The following is a 24014-nucleotide window of genomic DNA, read 5'->3' on the forward strand; positions in this document are numbered from 1 at the left end:
GTTACAGTGTCACTATTGTAGTCTAGTACAGTTACAGTGTCACTATTGTAGTCTAATACAGTTACAGTGTCGCTATTGTAGTCTAGAACAGTTACAGTGTCACTATTGTAGTCTAGTACAGTTACAGTGGCACTATTGTAGTCTAGTACAGTTACAGTGTCACTATTGTAGTCTAGTACAGTTACAGTGTCACTATTGTAGTCTAGTACAGTTACAGTGTCACTATTGTAGTCTAATACAGTTACAGTGTCGCTATTGTAGTCTAGAACAGTTACAGTGTCACTATTGTAGTCTAGTACAGTTACAGTGGCACTATTGTAGTCTAGTACAGTTACAGTGTCACTATTGTAGTCTAGTACAGTTACAGCGTCACTAGTGTAGTCTAGCACAGTTACAGTGTCACTATTGTAGTCTAGTACAGTTACAGTGTCACTATTGCAGTCTAGCACAGTTACAGTGTCGCTATTGTAGTCTAGTACAGTTACAGTGTCGCTATTGTAGTCTAGTACAGTTACAGCGCCACTATTGTAGTCTAGTACAGTTACATTGTCACTATTGTAGTCAGGGTACAGTTACAGTGTCACTATTGTAGTCAGGGTACAGTTACAGTGTCACTATTGTAGTCTAGTACAGTTACAGTGTCACTATTGTAGTCAATCACAGTTGCAGTGTCACTATTGTAGTCTAGTACAGTTACAGTGTCACTATTGTAGTCTAGTACAGTTACAGTGTCACTATTGTAGTCAGGGTACAGTTACAGTGTCACTATTGTAGTCAGGGTACAGTTACAGTGTCACTATTGTAGTCTAGTACAGTTACAGTGTCACTATTGTAGTCAAGTACAGTTGCAGTGTCACTATTGTAGTCTAGTACAGTTACAGTGTAACTATTGTAGTCTAGTACAGTTACAGTGTCACTATTGTAGTCTAGTACAGTTACAGTGTCGCTATTGTAGTCTAGCACAGTTACAGTGTCTCAATTGTAGTCTAGTACAGTTACAGTGTCACTATTGTAGTCTAGTACAGTTACAGTGTCACTATTGTAGTCTAGTACAGTTACAGTGTCACTATTGTAGTCTAATACAGTTACAGTGTCGCTATTGTAGTCTAGAACAGTTACAGTGTCACTATTGTAGTCTAGTACAGTTACAGTGGCACTATTGTAGTCTAGTACAGTTACAGTGTCACTATTGTAGTCTAGTACAGTTACAGCGTCACTAGTGTAGTCTAGCAGTTACAGTGTCACTATTGTAGTCTAGTACAGTTAGTGTCACTATTGTAGTCTAGTACAGTTACAGTGTCACTATTGCAGTCTAGCACAGTTACAGTGTCACTATTGTAGTCTAGTACAGTTACAGTGTCACTATTATAGTCTAGTACAGTTACAGTGTCACTATTGTAGTCTAGTACAGTTACAGTGTCTCTATTGTAGTCTAGTACAGTTACAGTGTCACTATTGTGGTCTAGTACAGTTAGTGTCACTATTGTAGTGTAGTACAGTTACAGTGTCACTAGTGTAGTCTAGTATAGTTACAGTGTCACTATTGTAGTCTAGCACAGTTACAGTGTCTCTATTGTAGTTTAGTACAGTTACATTGCCACTATTGTAGTCTAGTACAGTTACAGTGTCACTATTGTAGTCTAGTACAGTTACAGTGTCACTATTGTAGTCTAGTACAGTTACAGTGTCACTATTGTAGTCTAGCACAGTTACAGTGTCACTATTGTAGTCTAGTATAGTTACAGTGTCACTATTGTAGTCTAGTACAGTTACAGTGTCACTATTGTAGTCTAGTACAGTTACAGTGTCACTATTGTAGTCTAGTACAGTTACAGTGTCACTATTGTAGTCTAGTACAGTTACAGTGTCTCTATTGTAGTCTAGTACAGTTACAGTGTCGCTATTGTAGTCTAGTACAGTTACAGTGTCACTATTGTAGTCTAGTACAGTTACAGTGTCTCTATTGTAGTCTAGTACAGTTACAGTGTCACTATTGTAGTCTAGTACAGTTACAGTGTCACTATTGTGGTCTAGAACAGTTACAGTGTCACTATTGTAGTCCAGTACAGTTACAGTGTCACTATTGTAGTCTAGTACAGTTACAGTGTCACTATTGTGGTCTAGTACAGTTAGTGTCACTATTGTAGTGTAGTACAGTTACAGTGTCACTAGTGTAGTCTAGTATAGTTACAGTGTCACTATTGTAGTCTAGTACAGTTACAGTGTCTCTATTGTAGTTTAGTACAGTTACAGTGTCACTATTGTAGTCTAGTACAGTTACAGTGTCACTATTGTAGTCTAGTACAGTTACAGTGTCACTATTGTAGTCTAGTACAGTTACAGTGTCACTATTGTAGTCTAGTACAGTTACAGTGTCGCTATTGTAGTCTAGTACAGTTACAGTGTCACTATTGTAGTCTAGTACAGTTACAGTGTCTCTATTGTAGTCTAGTACAGTTACAGTGTCACTATTGTAGTCTAGCACAGTTACAGTGTCACTATTGTAGTCTAGTACAGTTACAGTGTCACTATTGTAGTCTAGTACAGTTACAGTGTCACTATTGTAGTCTAGTACAGTTACACTGTCACTATTGTAGTCTAGTACAGTTACAGTGTCACTATTGTAGTCTAGTACAGTTACAGTGTCACTATTGTAGTCTAGTACAGTTACAGTGTCACTATTGTAGTCTAGAACAGTTACAGTGTCACTATTGTAGTCTAGTACAGTTACAGTGTCTCTATTGTAGTCTAGCACAGTTACAGTGTCACTATTGTAGTCTAGTACAGTTACAGTGTCCCTATTGTAGTCTAGTACAGTTACAGTGTCGCTTTTGTAGTCTAGCACAGTTACAGTGTCACTATTGTAGTCTAGTACAGTTACAGTGTCAATATTGTAGTCAAGTACAGTTGCAGTGTCACTATTGTAGTCTAGTACAGTTACAGTGTCACTATTGTAGTCTAGTACAGTTACAGTGTCACTATTGTAGTCAGGGTACAGTTACAGTGTCACTATTGTAGTCAGGGTACAGTTACAGTGTCACTATTGTAGTCTAGTACAGTTACAGTGTCACTATTGTAGTCAAGTACAGTTGCAGTGTCACTATTGTAGTCTAGTACAGTTACAGTGTAACTATTGTAGTCTAGTACAGTTACAGTGTCACTATTGTAGTCTAGTACAGTTATAGTGTCGCTATTGTAGTCTAGCACAGTTACAGTGTCTCAATTGTAGTCTAGTACAGTTACAGTGTCACTATTGTAGTCTAGTACAGTTACAGTGTCACTATTGTAGTCTAGTACAGTTACAGTGTCACTATTGTAGTCTAATACAGTTACAGTGTCGCTATTGTAGTCTAGAACAGTTACAGTGTCACTATTGTAGTCTAGTACAGTTACAGTGGCACTATTGTAGTCTAGTACAGTTACAGTGTCACTATTGTAGTCTAGTACAGTTACAGCGTCACTAGTGTAGTCTAGCACAGTTACAGTGTCACTATTGTAGTCTAGTACAGTTACAGTGTCACTATTGTAGTCAAGTACAGTTGCAGTGTCACTATTGCAGTCTAGCACAGTTACAGTGTCACTATTGTAGTCTAGTACAGTTACAGTGTCTCTATTGTAGTCTAGTACAGTTACAGTGTCGCTATTGTAGTCTAGTACAGTTACAGTGTCGCTATTGTAGTCTAGTACAGTTACAGCACCACTATTGTAGTCTAGTACAGTTACAGTGTCACTATTGTAGTCAGGGTACAGTTACAGTGTCACTATTGTAGTCAGGGTACAGTTACAGTGTCACTATTGTAGTCTAGTACAGTTACAGTGTCACTATTGTAGTCAAGTACAGTTGCAGTGTCACTATTGTAGTCTAGTACAGTTACAGTGTCACTATTGTAGTCTAGTACAGTTACAGTGTCACTATTGTAGTCAGGGTACAGTTACAGTGTCACTATTGTAGTCAGGGTACAGTTACAGTGTCACTATTGTAGTCTAGTACAGTTACAGTGTCACTATTGTAGTCAAGTACAGTTGCAGTGTCACTATTGTAGTCTAGTACAGTTACAGTGTAACTATTGTAGTCTAGTACAGTTACAGTGTCACTATTGTAGTCTAGTACAGTTACAGTGTCGCTATTGTAGTCTAGCACAGTTACAGTGTATCAATTGTAGTCTAGTACAGTTACAGTGTCACTATTGTAGTCTAGTACAGTTACAGTGTCACTAGTGTAGTCTAGTACAGTTACAGTGTCACTATTGTAGTCTAATACAGTTACAGTGTCGCTATTGTAGTCTAGAACAGTTACAGTGTCACTATTGTAGTCTAGTACAGTTACAGTGGCACTATTGTAGTCTAGTACAGTTACAGTGTCACTATTGTAGTCTAGTACAGTTACAGCGTCACTAGTGTAGTCTAGCACAGTTACAGTGTCACTATTGTAGTCTAGTACAGTTAGTGTCACTATTGTAGTCTAGTACAGTTACAGTGTCACTATTGCAGTCTAGCACAGTTACAGTGTCACTATTGTAGTCTAGTACAGTTACAGTGTCACTATTATAGTCTAGTACAGTTACAGTGTCACTATTGTAGTCTAGTACAGTTACAGTGTCTCTATTGTAGTCTAGTACAGTTACAGTGTCACTATTGTGGTCTAGTACAGTTAGTGTCACTATTGTAGTGTAGTACAGTTACAGTGTCACTAGTGTAGTCTAGTATAGTTACAGTGTCACTATTGTAGTCTAGTACAGTTACAGTGTCTCTATTGTAGTTTAGTACAGTTACATTGCCACTATTGTAGTCTAGTACAGTTACAGTGTCACTATTGTAGTCTAGTACAGTTACAGTGGCACTATTGTAGTCTAGTACAGTTACAGTGTCACTATTGTAGTCTAGTACAGTTACAGTGTCACTATTGTAGTCTAGTACAGTTACAGTGTCACTTGTAGTCTAGTACAGTTACAGTGTCACTATTGTAGTCAGGGTACAGTTACAGTGTCACTATTGTGGTCAGGGTACAGTTACAGTGTCACTATTGTAGTCTAGCACAGTTACAGTGTCACTATTGTAGTCTAGTACAGTTACAGTGTCACTAATGTAGTCTAGCACAGTTACAGTGTCACTATTGTAGTCTAGTATAGTTACAGTGTCACTATTGTAGTCTAGTACAGTTACAGTGTCACTATTGTAGTCTAGTACAGTTACAGTGTCACTATTGTAGTCTAGTACAGTTACAGTGTCACTATTGTAGTCTAGTACAGTTACAGTGTCTCTATTGTAGTCTAGTACAGTTACAGTGTCGCTATTGTAGTCTAGTACAGTTACAGTGTCACTATTGTAGTCTAGTACAGTTACAGTGTCTCTATTGTAGTCTAGTACAGTTACAGTGTCACTATTGTAGTCTAGCACAGTTACAGTGTCACTATTGTAGTCTAGTACAGTTACAGTGTCACTATTGTAGTCTAGTACAGTTACAGTGTCACTATTGTAGTCTAGTACAGTTACACTGTCACTATTGTAGTCTAGTACAGTTACAGTGTCACTATTGTAGTCTAGTACAGTTACAGTGTCACTATTGTAGTCTAGTACAGTTACAGTGTCACTATTGTAGTCTAGAACAGTTACAGTGTCACTATTGTAGTCTAGTACAGTTACAGTGGCACTATTGTAGTCTAGTACAGTTACAGTGTCACTATTGTAGTCTAGTACAGTTACAGTGTCACTATTGTAGTCTAGTACAGTTACAGTGTCACTATTGTAGTCTAATACAGTTACAGTGTCGCTATTGTAGTCTAGAACAGTTACAGTGTCACTATTGTAGTCTAGTACAGTTACAGTGGCACTATTGTAGTCTAGTACAGTTACAGTGTCACTATTGTAGTCTAGTACAGTTACAGCGTCACTAGTGTAGTCTAGCACAGTTACAGTGTCACTATTGTAGTCTAGTACAGTTAGTGTCACTATTGTAGTCTAGTACAGTTACAGTGTCACTATTGCAGTCTAGCACAGTTACAGTGTCACTATTGTAGTCTAGCACAGTTACAGTGTCGCTATTGTAGTCTAGTACAGTTACAGTGTCGCTATTGTAGTCTAGTACAGTTACAGCGCCACTATTGTAGTCTAGTACAGTTACAGTGTCACTATTGTAGTCAGGGTACAGTTACAGTGTCACTATTGTAGTCAGGGTACAGTTACAGTGTCACTATTGTAGTCTAGTACAGTTACAGTGTCACTATTGTAGTCAAGCACAGTTGCAGTGTCACTATTGTAGTCTAGTACAGTTACAGTGTCACTATTGTAGTCTAGTACAGTTACAGTGTCACTATTGTAGTCAGGGTACAGTTACAGTGTCACTATTGTAGTCAGGGTACAGTTACAGTGTCACTATTGTAGTCTAGTACAGTTACAGTGTCACTATTGTAGTCAAGTACAGTTGCAGTGTCACTATTGTAGTCCTGTACAGTTACAGTGTAACTATTGTAGTCTAGTACAGTTACAGTGTCACTATTGTAGTCTAGTACAGTTACAGTGTCGCTATTGTAGTCTAGCACAGTTACAGTGTCTCAATTGTAGTCTAGTACAGTTACAGTGTCACTATTGTAGTCTAGTACAGTTACAGTGTCACTATTGTAGTCTAGTACAGTTACAGTGTCACTATTGTAGTCTAATACAGTTACAGTGTCGCTATTGTAGTCTAGAACAGTTACAGTGTCACTATTGTAGTCTAGTACAGTTACAGTGGCACTATTGTAGTCTAGTACAGTTACAGTGTCACTATTGTAGTCTAGTACAGTTACAGCGTCACTAGTGTAGTCTAGCAGTTACAGTGTCACTATTGTAGTCTAGTATAGTTACAGTGTCACTATTGTAGTCTAGTACAGTTACAGTGTCACTATTGTAGTCTAGTACAGTTACAGTGTCACTATTGTGGTCTAGTACAGTTAGTGTCACTATTGTAGTGTAGTACAGTTACAGTGTCACTAGTGTAGTCTAGTATAGTTACAGTGTCACTATTGTAGTCTAGTACAGTTACAGTGTCTCTATTGTAGTTTAGTACAGTTACAGTGTCACTATTGTAGTCTAGTACAGTTACAGTGTCACTATTGTAGTCTAGTACAGTTACAGTGTCACTATTGTAGTCTAGTACAGTTACAGTGTCACTATTGTAGTCTAGTACAGTTACAGTGTCGCTATTGTAGTCTAGTACAGTTACAGTGTCACTATTGTAGTCTAGTACAGTTACAGTGTCTCTATTGTAGTCTAGTACAGTTACAGTGTCACTATTGTAGTCTAGCACAGTTACAGTGTCACTATTGTAGTCTAGTACAGTTACAGTGTCACTATTGTAGTCTAGTACAGTTACAGTGTCACTATTGTAGTCTAGTACAGTTACACTGTCACTATTGTAGTCTAGTACAGTTACAGTGTCACTATTGTAGTCTAGTACAGTTACAGTGTCACTATTGTAGTCTAGTACAGTTACAGTGTCACTATTGTAGTCTAGAACAGTTACAGTGTCACTATTGTAGTCTAGTACAGTTACAGTGTCTCTATTGTAGTCTAGCACAGTTACAGTGTCACTATTGTAGTCTAGTACAGTTACAGTGTCCCTATTGTAGTCTAGTACAGTTACAGTGTCGCTTTTGTAGTCTAGCACAGTTACAGTGTCACTATTGTAGTCTAGTACAGTTACAGTGTCAATATTGTAGTCAAGTACAGTTGCAGTGTCACTATTGTAGTCTAGTACAGTTACAGTGTCACTATTGTAGTCTAGTACAGTTACAGTGTCACTATTGTAGTCAGGGTACAGTTACAGTGTCACTATTGTAGTCAGGGTACAGTTACAGTGTCACTATTGTAGTCTAGTACAGTTACAGTGTCACTATTGTAGTCAAGTACAGTTGCAGTGTCACTATTGTAGTCTAGTACAGTTACAGTGTAACTATTGTAGTCTAGTACAGTTACAGTGTCACTATTGTAGTCTAGTACAGTTATAGTGTCGCTATTGTAGTCTAGCACAGTTACAGTGTCTCAATTGTAGTCTAGTACAGTTACAGTGTCACTATTGTAGTCTAGTACAGTTACAGTGTCACTATTGTAGTCTAGTACAGTTACAGTGTCACTATTGTAGTCTAATACAGTTACAGTGTCGCTATTGTAGTCTAGAACAGTTACAGTGTCACTATTGTAGTCTAGTACAGTTACAGTGGCACTATTGTAGTCTAGTACAGTTACAGTGTCACTATTGTAGTCTAGTACAGTTACAGCGTCACTAGTGTAGTCTAGCACAGTTACAGTGTCACTATTGTAGTCTAGTACAGTTACAGTGTCACTATTGTAGTCAAGTACAGTTGCAGTGTCACTATTGCAGTCTAGCACAGTTACAGTGTCACTATTGTAGTCTAGTACAGTTACAGTGTCTCTATTGTAGTCTAGTACAGTTACAGTGTCGCTATTGTAGTCTAGTACAGTTACAGTGTCGCTATTGTAGTCTAGTACAGTTACAGCACCACTATTGTAGTCTAGTACAGTTACAGTGTCACTATTGTAGTCAGGGTACAGTTACAGTGTCACTATTGTAGTCAGGGTACAGTTACAGTGTCACTATTGTAGTCTAGTACAGTTACAGTGTCACTATTGTAGTCAAGTACAGTTGCAGTGTCACTATTGTAGTCTAGTACAGTTACAGTGTCACTATTGTAGTCTAGTACAGTTACAGTGTCACTATTGTAGTCAGGGTACAGTTACAGTGTCACTATTGTAGTCAGGGTACAGTTACAGTGTCACTATTGTAGTCTAGTACAGTTACAGTGTCACTATTGTAGTCAAGTACAGTTGCAGTGTCACTATTGTAGTCTAGTACAGTTACAGTGTAACTATTGTAGTCTAGTACAGTTACAGTGTCACTATTGTAGTCTAGTACAGTTACAGTGTCGCTATTGTAGTCTAGCACAGTTACAGTGTATCAATTGTAGTCTAGTACAGTTACAGTGTCACTATTGTAGTCTAGTACAGTTACAGTGTCACTAGTGTAGTCTAGTACAGTTACAGTGTCACTATTGTAGTCTAATACAGTTACAGTGTCGCTATTGTAGTCTAGAACAGTTACAGTGTCACTATTGTAGTCTAGTACAGTTACAGTGGCACTATTGTAGTCTAGTACAGTTACAGTGTCACTATTGTAGTCTAGTACAGTTACAGCGTCACTAGTGTAGTCTAGCACAGTTACAGTGTCACTATTGTAGTCTAGTACAGTTAGTGTCACTATTGTAGTCTAGTACAGTTACAGTGTCACTATTGCAGTCTAGCACAGTTACAGTGTCACTATTGTAGTCTAGTACAGTTACAGTGTCACTATTATAGTCTAGTACAGTTACAGTGTCACTATTGTAGTCTAGTACAGTTACAGTGTCTCTATTGTAGTCTAGTACAGTTACAGTGTCACTATTGTGGTCTAGTACAGTTAGTGTCACTATTGTAGTGTAGTACAGTTACAGTGTCACTAGTGTAGTCTAGTATAGTTACAGTGTCACTATTGTAGTCTAGTACAGTTACAGTGTCTCTATTGTAGTTTAGTACAGTTACATTGCCACTATTGTAGTCTAGTACAGTTACAGTGTCACTATTGTAGTCTAGTACAGTTACAGTGGCACTATTGTAGTCTAGTACAGTTACAGTGTCACTATTGTAGTCTAGTACAGTTACAGTGTCACTATTGTAGTCTAGTACAGTTACAGTGTCACTTGTAGTCTAGTACAGTTACAGTGTCACTATTGTAGTCAGGGTACAGTTACAGTGTCACTATTGTGGTCAGGGTACAGTTACAGTGTCACTATTGTAGTCTAGCACAGTTACAGTGTCACTATTGTAGTCTAGTACAGTTACAGTGTCACTAATGTAGTCTAGCACAGTTACAGTGTCACTATTGTAGTCTAGTATAGTTACAGTGTCACTATTGTAGTCTAGTACAGTTACAGTGTCACTATTGTAGTCTAGTACAGTTACAGTGTCACTATTGTAGTCTAGTACAGTTACAGTGTCGCTATTGTAGTCTAGTACAGTTACAGTGTCTCTATTGTAGTCTAGTACAGTTACAGTGTCGCTATTGTAGTCTAGTACAGTTACAGTGTCACTATTGTAGTCTAGTACAGTTACAGTGTCACTATTGTAGTCTAGAACAGTTACAGTGTCACTATTGTAGTCTAGTACAGTTACAGTGGCACTATTGTAGTCTAGTACAGTTACAGTGTCACTATTGTAGTCTAGTACAGTTACAGTGTCACTATTGTAGTCTAGTACAGTTACAGTGTCACTATTGTAGTCTAATACAGTTACAGTGTCGCTATTGTAGTCTAGAACAGTTACAGTGTCACTATTGTAGTCTAGTACAGTTACAGTGGCACTATTGTAGTCTAGTACAGTTACAGTGTCACTATTGTAGTCTAGTACAGTTACAGCGTCACTAGTGTAGTCTAGCACAGTTACAGTGTCACTATTGTAGTCTAGTACAGTTAGTGTCACTATTGTAGTCTAGTACAGTTACAGTGTCACTATTGCAGTCTAGCACAGTTACAGTGTCACTATTGTAGTCTAGCACAGTTACAGTGTCGCTATTGTAGTCTAGTACAGTTACAGTGTCGCTATTGTAGTCTAGTACAGTTACAGCGCCACTATTGTAGTCTAGTACAGTTACAGTGTCACTATTGTAGTCAGGGTACAGTTACAGTGTCACTATTGTAGTCAGGGTACAGTTACAGTGTCACTATTGTAGTCTAGTACAGTTACAGTGTCACTATTGTAGTCAAGCACAGTTGCAGTGTCACTATTGTAGTCTAGTACAGTTACAGTGTCACTATTGTAGTCTAGTACAGTTACAGTGTCACTATTGTAGTCAGGGTACAGTTACAGTGTCACTATTGTAGTCAGGGTACAGTTACAGTGTCACTATTGTAGTCTAGTACAGTTACAGTGTCACTATTGTAGTCAAGTACAGTTGCAGTGTCACTATTGTAGTCTAGTACAGTTACAGTGTAACTATTGTAGTCTAGTACAGTTACAGTGTCACTATTGTAGTCTAGTACAGTTACAGTGTCGCTATTGTAGTCTAGCACAGTTACAGTGTCTCAATTGTAGTCTAGTACAGTTACAGTGTCACTATTGTAGTCTAGTACAGTTACAGTGTCACTATTGTAGTCTAGTACAGTTACAGTGTCACTATTGTAGTCTAATACAGTTACAGTGTCGCTATTGTAGTCTAGAACAGTTACAGTGTCACTATTGTAGTCTAGTACAGTTACAGTGGCACTATTGTAGTCTAGTACAGTTACAGTGTCACTATTGTAGTCTAGTACAGTTACAGCGTCACTAGTGTAGTCTAGCAGTTACAGTGTCACTATTGTAGTCTAGTACAGTTAGTGTCACTATTGTAGTCTAGTACAGTTACAGTGTCACTATTGCAGTCTAGCACAGTTACAGTGTCACTATTGTAGTCTAGTACAGTTACAGTGTCACTATTATAGTCTAGTACAGTTACAGTGTCACTATTGTAGTCTAGTACAGTTACAGTGTCTCTATTGTAGTCTAGTACAGTTACAGTGTCACTATTGTGGTCTAGTACAGTTAGTGTCACTATTGTAGTGTAGTACAGTTACAGTGTCACTAGTGTAGTCTAGTATAGTTACAGTGTCACTATTGTAGTCTAGCACAGTTACAGTGTCTCTATTGTAGTTTAGTACAGTTACATTGCCACTATTGTAGTCTAGTACAGTTACAGTGTCACTATTGTAGTCTAGTACAGTTACAGTGTCACTATTGTAGTCTAGTACAGTTACAGTGTCACTATTGTAGTCTAGCACAGTTACAGTGTCACTATTGTAGTCTAGTATAGTTACAGTGTCACTATTGTAGTCTAGTACAGTTACAGTGTCACTATTGTAGTCTAGTACAGTTACAGTGTCACTATTGTAGTCTAGTACAGTTACAGTGTCACTATTGTAGTCTAGTACAGTTACAGTGTCTCTATTGTAGTCTAGTACAGTTACAGTGTCGCTATTGTAGTCTAGTACAGTTACAGTGTCACTATTGTAGTCTAGTACAGTTACAGTGTCTCTATTGTAGTCTAGTACAGTTACAGTGTCACTATTGTAGTCTAGTACAGTTACAGTGTCACTATTGTGGTCTAGAACAGTTACAGTGTCACTATTGTAGTCTAGTACAGTTACAGTGTCACTATTGTAGTCTAGTACAGTTACAGTGTCACTATTGTGGTCTAGTACAGTTAGTGTCACTATTGTAGTGTAGTACAGTTACAGTGTCACTATTGTAGTCTAGTACAGTTACAGTGTCACTATTGTAGTCAAGTACAGTTGCAGTGTCACTATTGTAGTCTAGTACAGTTACAGTGTCACTATTGTAGTCTAGTACAGTTACAGTGTCACTATTGTAGTCAGGGTACAGTTACAGTGTCACTATTGTAGTCAGGGTACAGTTACAGTGTCACTATTGTAGTCTAGTACAGTTACAGTGTCACTATTGTAGTCAAGTACAGTTGCAGTGTCACTATTGTAGTCTAGTACAGTTACAGTGTAACTATTGTAGTCTAGTACAGTTACAGTGTCACTATTGTAGTCTAGTACAGTTACAGTGTCGCTATTGTAGTCTAGCACAGTTACAGTGTATCAATTGTAGTCTAGTACAGTTACAGTGTCACTATTGTAGTCTAGTACAGTTACAGTGTCACTATTGTAGTCTAGTACAGTTACAGTGTCACTATTGTAGTCTAATACAGTTACAGTGTCGCTATTGTAGTCTAGAACAGTTACAGTGTCACTATTGTAGTCTAGTACAGTTACAGTGGCACTATTGTAGTCTAGTACAGTTACAGTGTCACTATTGTAGTCTAGTACAGTTACAGCGTCACTAGTGTAGTCTAGCACAGTTACAGTGTCACTATTGTAGTCTAGTACAGTTAGTGTCACTATTGTAGTCTAGTACAGTTACAGTGTCACTATTGCAGTCTAGCACAGTTACAGTGTCACTATTGTAGTCTAGTACAGTTACAGTGTCACTATTATAGTCTAGTACAGTTACAGTGTCACTATTGTAGTCTAGTACAGTTACAGTGTCTCTATTGTAGTCTAGTACAGTTACAGTGTCACTATTGTGGTCTAGTACAGTTAGTGTCACTATTGTAGTGTAGTACAGTTACAGTGTCACTAGTGTAGTCTAGTATAGTTACAGTGTCACTATTGTAGTCTAGTACAGTTACAGTGTCTCTATTGTAGTTTAGTACAGTTACATTGCCACTATTGTAGTCTAGTAGTTACAGTGTCACTATTGTAGTCTAGTACAGTTACAGTGGCACTATTGTAGTCTAGTACAGTTACAGTGTCACTATTGTAGTCTAGTACAGTTACAGTGTCACTATTGTAGTCTAGTACAGTTACAGTGTCACTTGTAGTCTAGTACAGTTACAGTGTCACTATTGTAGTCAGGGTACAGTTACAGTGTCACTATTGTGGTCAGGGTACAGTTACAGTGTCACTATTGTAGTCTAGCACAGTTACAGTGTCACTATTGTAGTCTAGTACAGTTACAGTGTCACTAATGTAGTCTAGCACAGTTACAGTGTCACTATTGTAGTCTAGTATAGTTACAGTGTCACTATTGTAGTCTAGTACAGTTACAGTGTCACTATTGTAGTCTAGTACAGTTACAGTGTCACTATTGTAGTCTAGTACAGTTACAGTGTCACTATTGTAGTCTAGTACAGTTACAGTGTCTCTATTGTAGTCTAGTACAGTTACAGTGTCGCTATTGTAGTCTAGTACAGTTACAGTGTCACTATTGTAGTCTAGTACAGTTACAGTGTCTCTATTGTAGTCTAGTACAGTTACAGTGTCACTATTGTAGTCTAGCACAGTTACAGTGTCACTATTGTAGTCTAGTACAGTTACAGTGTCACTATTGTAGTCTAGTACAGTTACAGTGTCACTATTGTAGTCTAGTACAGTTACACTGTCACTATTGTAGTCTAGTACAGTTACAGTGTCACTATTGTAGTCTAGTACAGTTACAGTGTCACTATTGTAGTCTAGTACAGTTACAGTGTCACTATTGTAGTCTAGAACAGTTACAGTGTCACTATTGTAGTCTAGTACAGTTACAGTGGCACTATTGTAGTCTAGTACAGTTACAGTGTCACTATTGTAGTCTAGTACAGTTACAGTGTCACTATTGTAGTCTAGTACAGTTACAGTGTCACTATTGTAGTCTAATACAGTTACAGTGTCGCTATTGTAGTCTAGAACAGTTACAGTGTCACTATTGTAGTCTAGTACAGTTACAGTGGCACTATTGTAGTCTAGTACAGTTACAGTGTCACTATTGTAGTCTAGTACAGTTACAGCGTCACTAGTGTAGTCTAGCACAGTTACAGTGTCACTATTGTAGTCTAGTACAGTTAGTGTCACTATTGTAGTCTAGTACAGTTACAGTGTCACTATTGCAGTCTAGCACAGTTACAGTGTCACTATTGTAGTCTAGCACAGTTACAGTGTCGCTATTGTAGTCTAGTACAGTTACAGTGTCGCTATTGTAGTCTAGTACAGTTACAGCGCCACTATTGTAGTCTAGTACAGTTACAGTGTCACTATTGTAGTCAGGGTACAGTTACAGTGTCACTATTGTAGTCAGGGTACAGTTACAGTGTCACTATTGTAGTCTAGTACAGTTACAGTGTCACTATTGTAGTCAAGCACAGTTGCAGTGTCACTATTGTAGTCTAGTACAGTTACAGTGTCACTATTGTAGTCTAGTACAGTTACAGTGTCACTATTGTAGTCAGGGTACAGTTACAGTGTCACTATTGTAGTCAGGGTACAGTTACAGTGTCACTATTGTAGTCTAGTACAGTTACAGTGTCACTATTGTAGTCAAGTACAGTTGCAGTGTCACTATTGTAGTCTAGTACAGTTACAGTGTAACTATTGTAGTCTAGTACAGTTACAGTGTCACTATTGTAGTCTAGTACAGTTACAGTGTCGCTATTGTAGTCTAGCACAGTTACAGTGTCTCAATTGTAGTCTAGTACAGTTACAGTGTCACTATTGTAGTCTAGTACAGTTACAGTGTCACTATTGTAGTCTAGTACAGTTACAGTGTCACTATTGTAGTCTAATACAGTTACAGTGTCGCTATTGTAGTCTAGAACAGTTACAGTGTCACTATTGTAGTCTAGTACAGTTACAGTGGCACTATTGTAGTCTAGTACAGTTACAGTGGCACTATTGTAGTCTAGTACAGTTACAGTGTCACTATTGTAGTCTAGTACAGTTACAGCGTCACTAGTGTAGTCTAGCAGTTACAGTGTCACTATTGTAGTCTAGTACAGTTAGTGTCACTATTGTAGTCTAGTACAGTTACAGTGTCACTATTGCAGTCTAGCACAGTTACAGTGTCACTATTGTAGTCTAGTACAGTTACAGTGTCACTATTATAGTCTAGTACAGTTACAGTGTCACTATTGTAGTCTAGTACAGTTACAGTGTCTCTATTGTAGTCTAGTACAGTTACAGTGTCACTATTGTGGTCTAGTACAGTTAGTGTCACTATTGTAGTGTAGTACAGTTACAGTGTCACTAGTGTAGTCTAGTATAGTTACAGTGTCACTATTGTAGTCTAGCACAGTTACAGTGTCTCTATTGTAGTTTAGTACAGTTACATTGCCACTATTGTAGTCTAGTACAGTTACAGTGTCACTATTGTAGTCTAGTACAGTTACAGTGTCACTATTGTAGTCTAGTACAGTTACAGTGTCACTATTGTAGTCTAGCACAGTTACAGTGTCACTATTGTAGTCTAGTATAGTTACAGTGTCACTATTGTAGTCTAGTACAGTTACAGTGTCACTATTGTAGTCTAGTACAGTTACAGTGTCACTATTGTAGTCTAGTACAGTTACAGTGTCACTATTGTAGTCTAGTACAGTTACAGTGTCTCTATTGTAGTCTAGTACAGTTACAGTGTCGCTATTGTAGTCTAGTACAGTTACAGTGTCACTATTGTAGTCTAGTACAGTTACAGTGTCTCTATTGTAGTCTAGTACAGTTACAGTGTCACTATTGTAGTCTAGTACAGTTACAGTGTCACTATTGTGGTCTAGAACAGTTACAGTGTCACTATTGTAGTCTAGTACAGTTACAGTGTCACTATTGTAGTCTAGTACAGTTACAGTGTCACTATTGTGGTCTAGTACAGTTAGTGTCACTATTGTAGTGTAGTACAGTTACAGTGTCACTAGTGTAGTCTAGTATAGTTACAGTGTCACTATTGTAGTCTAGTACAGTTACAGTGTCTCTATTGTAGTTTAGTACAGTTACATTGCCACTATTGTAGTCTAGTACAGTTACAGTGTCACTATTGTAGTCTAGTACAGTTACAGTGGCACTATTGTAGTCTAGTACAGTTACAGTGTCACTATTGTAGTCTAGTACAGTTACAGTGTCACTATTGTAGTCTAGTACAGTTACAGTGTCACTTGTAGTCTAGTACAGTTACAGTGTCACTATTGTAGTCAGGGTACAGTTACAGTGTCACTATTGTGGTCAGGGTACAGTTACAGTGTCACTATTGTAGTCTAGCACAGTTACAGTGTCACTATTGTAGTCTAGTACAGTTACAGTGTCACTATTGTAGTCTAGCACAGTTACAGTGTCACTATTGTAGTCTAGTATAGTTACAGTGTCACTATTGTAGTCTAGTACAGTTACAGTGTCACTATTGTAGTCTAGTACAGTTACAGTGTCACTATTGTAGTCTAGTACAGTTACAGTGTCACTATTGTAGTCTAGTACAGTTACAGTGTCTCTATTGTAGTCTAGTACAGTTACAGTGTCGCTATTGTAGTCTAGTACAGTTACAGTGTCACTATTGTAGTCTAGTACAGTTACAGTGTCTCTATTGTAGTCTAGTACAGTTACAGTGTCACTATTGTAGTCTAGCACAGTTACAGTGTGACTATTGTAGTCTAGTACAGTTACAGTGTCACTATTGTAGTCTAGTACAGTTACAGTGTCACTATTGTAGTCTAGTACAGTTACACTGTCACTATTGTAGTCTAGTACAGTTACAGTGTCACTATTGTAGTCTAGTACAGTTACAGTGTCACTATTGTAGTCTAGTACAGTTACAGTGTCACTATTGTAGTCTAGAACAGTTACAGTGTCACTATTGTAGTCTAGTACAGTTACAGTGTCACTATTGTAGTCTAGCACAGTTACAGTGTCACTATTGTAGTCTAGTACAGTTACAGTGTCCCTATTGTAGTCTAGTACAGTTACAGTGTCGCTATTGTAGTCTAGCACAGTTACAGTGTCACTATTGTAGTCTAGTACAGTTACAGTGTCAATATTGTAGTCAAGTACAGTTGCAGTGTCACTATTGTAGTCTAGTACAGTTACAGTGTCACTATTGTAGTCTAGTACAGTTACAGTGTCACTATTGTAGTCAGGGTACAGTTACAGTGTCACTATTGTAGTCAGGGTACAGTTACAGTGTCACTATTGTAGTCTAGTACAGTTACAGTGTCACTATTGTAGTCAAGTACAGTTGCAGTGTCACTATTGTAGTCTAGTACAGTTACAGTGTAACTATTGTAGTCTAGTACAGTTACAGTGTCACTATTGTAGTCTAGTACAGTTATAGTGTCGCTATTGTAGTCTAGCACAGTTACAGTGTCTCAATTGTAGTCTAGTACAGTTACAGTGTCACTATTGTAGTCTAGTACAGTTACAGTGTCACTATTGTAGTCTAGTACAGTTACAGTGTCACTATTGTAGTCTAATACAGTTACAGTGTCGCTATTGTAGTCTAGAACAGTTACAGTGTCACTATTGTAGTCTAGTACAGTTACAGTGGCACTATTGTAGTCTAGTACAGTTACAGTGTCACTATTGTAGTCTAGTACAGTTACAGCGTCACTAGTGTAGTCTAGCACAGTTACAGTGTCACTATTGTAGTCTAGTACAGTTACAGTGTCACTATTGTAGTCAAGTACAGTTGCAGTGTCACTATTGCAGTCTAGCACAGTTACAGTGTCACTATTGTAGTCTAGTACAGTTACAGTGTCTCTATTGTAGTCTAGTACAGTTACAGTGTCGCTATTGTAGTCTAGTACAGTTACAGTGTCGCTATTGTAGTCTAGTACAGTTACAGCGCCACTATTGTAGTCTAGTACAGTTACAGTGTCACTATTGTAGTCAGGGTACAGTTACAGTGTCACTATTGTAGTCAGGGTACAGTTACAGTGTCACTATTGTAGTCTAGTACAGTTACAGTGTCACTATTGTAGTCAAGTACAGTTGCAGTGTCACTATTGTAGTCTAGTACAGTTACAGTGTCACTATTGTAGTCTAGTACAGTTACAGTGTCACTATTGTAGTCAGGGTACAGTTACAGTGTCACTATTGTAGTCAGGGTACAGTTACAGTGTCACTATTGTAGTCTAGTACAGTTACAGTGTCACTATTGTAGTCAAGTACAGTTGCAGTGTCACTATTGTAGTCTAGTACAGTTACAGTGTAACTATTGTAGTCTAGTACAGTTACAGTGTCACTATTGTAGTCTAGTACAGTTACAGTGTCGCTATTGTAGTCTAGCACAGTTACAGTGTATCAATTGTAGTCTAGTACAGTTACAGTGTCACTATTGTAGTCTAGTACAGTTACAGTGTCACTATTGTAGTCTAGTACAGTTACAGTGTCACTATTGTAGTCTAATACAGTTACAGTGTCGCTATTGTAGTCTAGAACAGTTACAGTGTCACTATTGTAGTCTAGTACAGTTACAGTGGCACTATTGTAGTCTAGTACAGTTACAGTGTCACTATTGTAGTCTAGTACAGTTACAGCGTCACTAGTGTAGTCTAGCACAGTTACAGTGTCACTATTGTAGTCTAGTACAGTTAGTGTCACTATTGTAGTCTAGTACAGTTACAGTGTCACTATTGCAGTCTAGCACAGTTACAGTGTCACTATTGTAGTCTAGTACAGTTACAGTGTCACTATTATAGTCTAGTACAGTTACAGTGTCACTATTGTAGTCTAGTACAGTTACAGTGTCTCTATTGTAGTCTAGTACAGTTACAGTGTCACTATTGTGGTCTAGTACAGTTAGTCACTATTGTAGTGTAGTACAGTTACAGTGTCACTAGTGTAGTCTAGTATAGTTACAGTGTCACTATTGTAGTCTAGTACAGTTACAGTGTCTCTATTGTAGTTTAGTACAGTTACATTGCCACTATTGTAGTCTAGTACAGTTACAGTGTCACTATTGTAGTCTAGTACAGTTACAGTGGCACTATTGTAGTCTAGTACAGTTACAGTGTCACTATTGTAGTCTAGTACAGTTACAGTGTCACTATTGTAGTCTAGTACAGTTACAGTGTCACTTGTAGTCTAGTACAGTTACAGTGTCACTATTGTAGTCAGGGTACAGTTAGTGTCACTATTGTGGTCAGGGTACAGTTACAGTGTCACTATTGTAGTCTAGCACAGTTACAGTGTCACTATTGTAGTCTAGTACAGTTACAGTGTCACTAATGTAGTCTAGCACAGTTACAGTGTCACTATTGTAGTCTAGTATAGTTACAGTGTCACTATTGTAGTCTAGTACAGTTACAGTGTCACTATTGTAGTCTAGTACAGTTACAGTGTCACTATTGTAGTCTAGTACAGTTACAGTGTCACTATTGTAGTCTAGTACAGTTACAGTGTCTCTATTGTAGTCTAGTACAGTTACAGTGTCACTATTGTAGTCTAGCACAGTTACAGTGTCACTATTGTAGTCTAGTACAGTTACAGTGTCACTATTGTAGTCTAGTACAGTTACAGTGTCACTATTGTAGTCTAGTACAGTTACACTGTCACTATTGTAGTCTAGTACAGTTACAGTGTCACTATTGTAGTCTAGTACAGTTACAGTGTCACTATTGTAGTCTAGTACAGTTACAGTGTCACTATTGTAGTCTAGAACAGTTACAGTGTCACTATTGTAGTCTAGTACAGTTACAGTGTCACTATTGTAGTCTAGTACAGTTACAGTGTCACTATTGTGGTCTAGTACAGTTAGTGTCACTATTGTAGTGTAGTACAGTTACAGTGTCACTAGTGTAGTCTAGTAAAGTTACAGTGTCACTATTGTAGTCTAGTACAGTTACAGTGTCTCTATTGTAGTTTAGTACAGTTACATTGCCACTATTGTAGTCTAGTACAGTTACAGTATCACTATTGTAGTCTAGTACATTTACAGTGGCACTATTGTAGTCTAGTACAGTTACAGTGTCACTATTGTAGTCTAGTACAGTTACAGTGTCACTATTGTAGTCTAGTACAGTTACAGTGTCACTTGTAGTCTAGTACAGTTACAGTGTCACTATTGTAGTCAGGGTACAGTTACAGTGTCACTATTGTGGTCAGGGTACAGTTACAGTGTCACTATTGTAGTCTAGCACAGTTACAGTGTCACTATTGTAGTCTAGTACAGTTACAGTGTCACTATTGTAGTCTAGCACAGTTACAGTGTCACTATTGTAGTCTAGTATAGTTACAGTGTCACTATTGTAGTCTAGTACAGTTACAGTGTCACTATTGTAGTCTAGTACAGTAACAGTGTCACTATTGTAGTCTAGTACAGTTACAGTGTCACTATTGTCGTCTAGTACAGTTACAGTGTCTCTATTGTAGTCTAGTACAGTTACAGTGTCGCTATTGTAGTCTAGTACAGTTACAGTGTCACTATTGTAGTCTAGTACAGTTACAGTGTCACTATTGTAGTCTAGTACAGTTACACTGTCACTATTGTATAGTACAGTTACAGTGTCACTATTGTAGTCTAGTACAGTTACAGTGTCACTATTGTAGTCTAGTACAGTTACAGTGTCACTATTGTAGTCTAGAACAGTTACAGTGTCACTATTGTAGTCTAGTACAGTTACAGTGTCACTATTGTAGTCTAGCACAGTTACAGTGTCACTATTGTAGTCTAGTACAGTTACAGTGTCCCTATTGTAGTCTAGTACAGTTACAGTGTCGCTATTGTAGTCTAGCACAGTTACAGTGTCACTATTGTAGTCTAGTACAGTTACAGTGTCACTATTGTAGTCTAGCACAGTTACAGTGTCACTATTGTAGTCTAGTACAGTTACAGTGTCCCTATTGTAGTCTAGTACAGTTACAGTGGCACTATTGTAGACTAGTACAGTTACAGTGTCACTATTGTAGTATAGTACAGTTACAGCATCACTATTGTAGTCTAGTACAGTTACAATGTCTCTATTGTAGTCTAGTACAGTTACAGTGTCTCTTGTAGTCTAGTACAGTTACAGTGTCACTATTGTAGTCTAGTACAGTTACAGTGTCACTATTGTAGTCTAGTACAGTTACAGTGTCACTATTGTAGTCTAGTACAGTTACAGTGTCACTATTGTAGTCTAGAACAGTTACAGTGTCACTTGTAGTCTAGTACAGTTACAGTGGCACTATTGTAGTCTAGTACAGTTACAGCGGCACTATTGTAGTCTAGTACAGTTACAGCGTCACTATTGTAGTCTAGTACAGTTACAGTGTCTCTATTGTAGTCTAGTACAGTTACATTGCCACTATTGTAGTCTAGTACAGTTACAGTGTCACTATTGTAGTCTAGCACAGTTACAGTGTCACTATTGTAGTCTAGTACAGTTACAGTGTCACTATTATAGTCTAGTACAGTTACAGTGTCACTATTGTAGTCTAGTACAGTTACAGTGTCACTATTGTAGTCTAGTACAGTTACAGTGTCACTATTGTAGTCTAGCACAGTTACAGTGTCACTATTGTAGTCTAGTACAGTTACAGTGTCGCTATTGTAGTCTAGCACAGTTACAGTGTCGCTATTGTAGTCTAGCACAGTTACAGTGTCACTATTGTAGTCTAGTACAGTTACAGTGTCACTATTGTAGTCTAGCACAGTTACAGTGTCACTATTGTAGTCTAGTATAGTTACAGTGTCACTATTGCAGTCTAGCACAGTTACAGTGTCACCATTGTAGTCTAGCACAGTTACAGTGTCACTATTGTAGTCTAGTACAGTTACAGTGTCACTATTGCAGTCTAGCACAGTTACAGTGTCACTATTGTAGTCTAGTACAGTTACAGTGTTATTATTGTAGTCAAGAACAGGTATGAGTGTCACAAGTGTAGTCTCAGTTGTGGTCTAGTGTCAAGAGTATAGTCTCGCCGTTATTAGTTTCACTATTATAGTCTAGAACAATAATTAGTGTCACTGGTGTAGTCCCAGTGTCACTATTGTAGTCTGGAACAGTTATTACAGGGCCGCTATTGTAGTCTAGAATATTCTTGGTTCTTTCGGTAAAGTCACGTAGAAGGGAAACAATAAAATAATAAAAATATAAAACAATCAAATTCTCACGACGTTTCGACTGCAACACAAGCAATCATCATCAGGTGTGAAAACCACAACAAGAAAATAGTTTTTGTGGTTTTGTTCTTGTTGTGGTTTTCACACCTGATGATGATTGTTTGTGTTGCAGTCGAAACGTCGTGAGAATATTTTTTTTATATTTTTATTATTTTATTGTTTCCCTTCTAACGTGGTGACTTTACCGAAAGAACTAATAATATTATGAATTCCTGCAGTCACGAAAGCTTTAAATCAAAATTTAGTCTAGAATAGTTCTTAAATGTCACTTGTAGTCTCTAGCTCAGTTATTCTTATCACTTATAGTCTAGCACAGTGTCACTTGTAATCAATCACAGCTATTACAATGGCACTATAGTAGTCTGTCAGTTATTAGTGTCGCTATTGTAGTCTAACACATAACAGTGCCGCTATAGTAAGTAGTCCAGCACCGTTATTAGTGTCGCTTTGTATAGCGGTTATTAGTGTCAAGATTGTAATCTCGCTGTTAATACAATGCCATTGTTGAAGTCTAGAATGTCACTATTTGTAGCCGAGCACGGCTATAAGTGTCAGTATTGTCGTCTTGGGAGTTATTACTGCCGCTATATTAGTAGCCCCATTGCACCGCTATCGCAGCTCCGGTCACTCTGTCGCGACGTGTTATCGTATCGACCTCTTAATAGCTACACGCGCGTCTGTCGCGGTGGTCTGCGATCGTGTTGCACGATCTTTATAATCAGGAGCGCGCCCATCGCTACGAACCCATCGGCCGCGCAACGAAACAGAAGGCATTCTGAAATGTGCGTCTGCGTAAGTCGGACACGTCTGTGTAGTCACGTCGTTTTCGCCGAAGGAAGCCGTCTTTACGGCCTGTCCGTCACACGGCCCGCCCACCACCCATTGTCCCGAGTGGCGATCCGTCAAGTCACCCACACACCCTCCCCGTGTGTTTGTGCGCGGTCGCAAGCGGGGAGCGGTGGCGCTGCGGTTAGCGCTACGCCGCGCCACGGACCAAGGAAATGGTCCCCCGAGTTCGGTTCCCGCTCACGGCCACAGACGCCGGTGACCGTGATCCGAACCTGTCCTGGTCCCTCCCCCACGAGGTCCGACCCGGCCTCAAATGAGCACCCGATGCGGCGTGTGCGGTAAATGTCGCCGTCGGGTGAGACAAAGGCGGCCGTGGCGTTGGCCAGCCCACCTACCCCCGTGGTGGTCGTGCCGGGCCTTCGCCGGCGGTGCTGAACGGCCACTTGCCCAAAGTGACCGTATCTGCAACGTCTCATCATCGCATTGACCCCTGCCCTTCGCACGACGTCTGTTCGATCGCACTGTTCGATACCCGGCGTGTCAGATGGGGTCAATCTTGTCACTGTTGTTGCACAGTTCTTGTTCGGCATTAACATTGCAGCCTACTGTGGGCGCGTGTGACTCTATGCAATCTCAAGTTGGTCATCAGTCCCTTTGACACAATCACACGCTTTTATGTACCATATCCCCGCTGCAGCGTCATGTTTTGTAACGTTAATATTAACCCGGGCTGTGTCATCAATGTTGTAGTTTGCCCCAGCCCC

The 24014-nt window shown here is 38.8% G+C and overlaps 1 protein-coding gene across 5 annotated transcripts in view; it reads left to right on the top strand.

Moving 5' to 3' along the window:
- LOC116951933 (homeobox protein PKNOX2-like) overlaps positions 1-24014 on the top strand; it is an 82511-nt gene that overhangs the window by 36646 nt on the left and 21851 nt on the right. The window lies entirely within an intron of this gene.

The sequence above is a fragment of the Petromyzon marinus genome, chromosome 3, assembly GCF_048934315.1.
Source record: "Petromyzon marinus isolate PM22_M1 ecotype Great Lakes invasive population chromosome 3, UKy_Petmar_22M1.pri1.0, whole genome shotgun sequence".
Classification (NCBI taxonomy): Eukaryota; Metazoa; Chordata; class Hyperoartia; order Petromyzontiformes; family Petromyzontidae; genus Petromyzon; species Petromyzon marinus.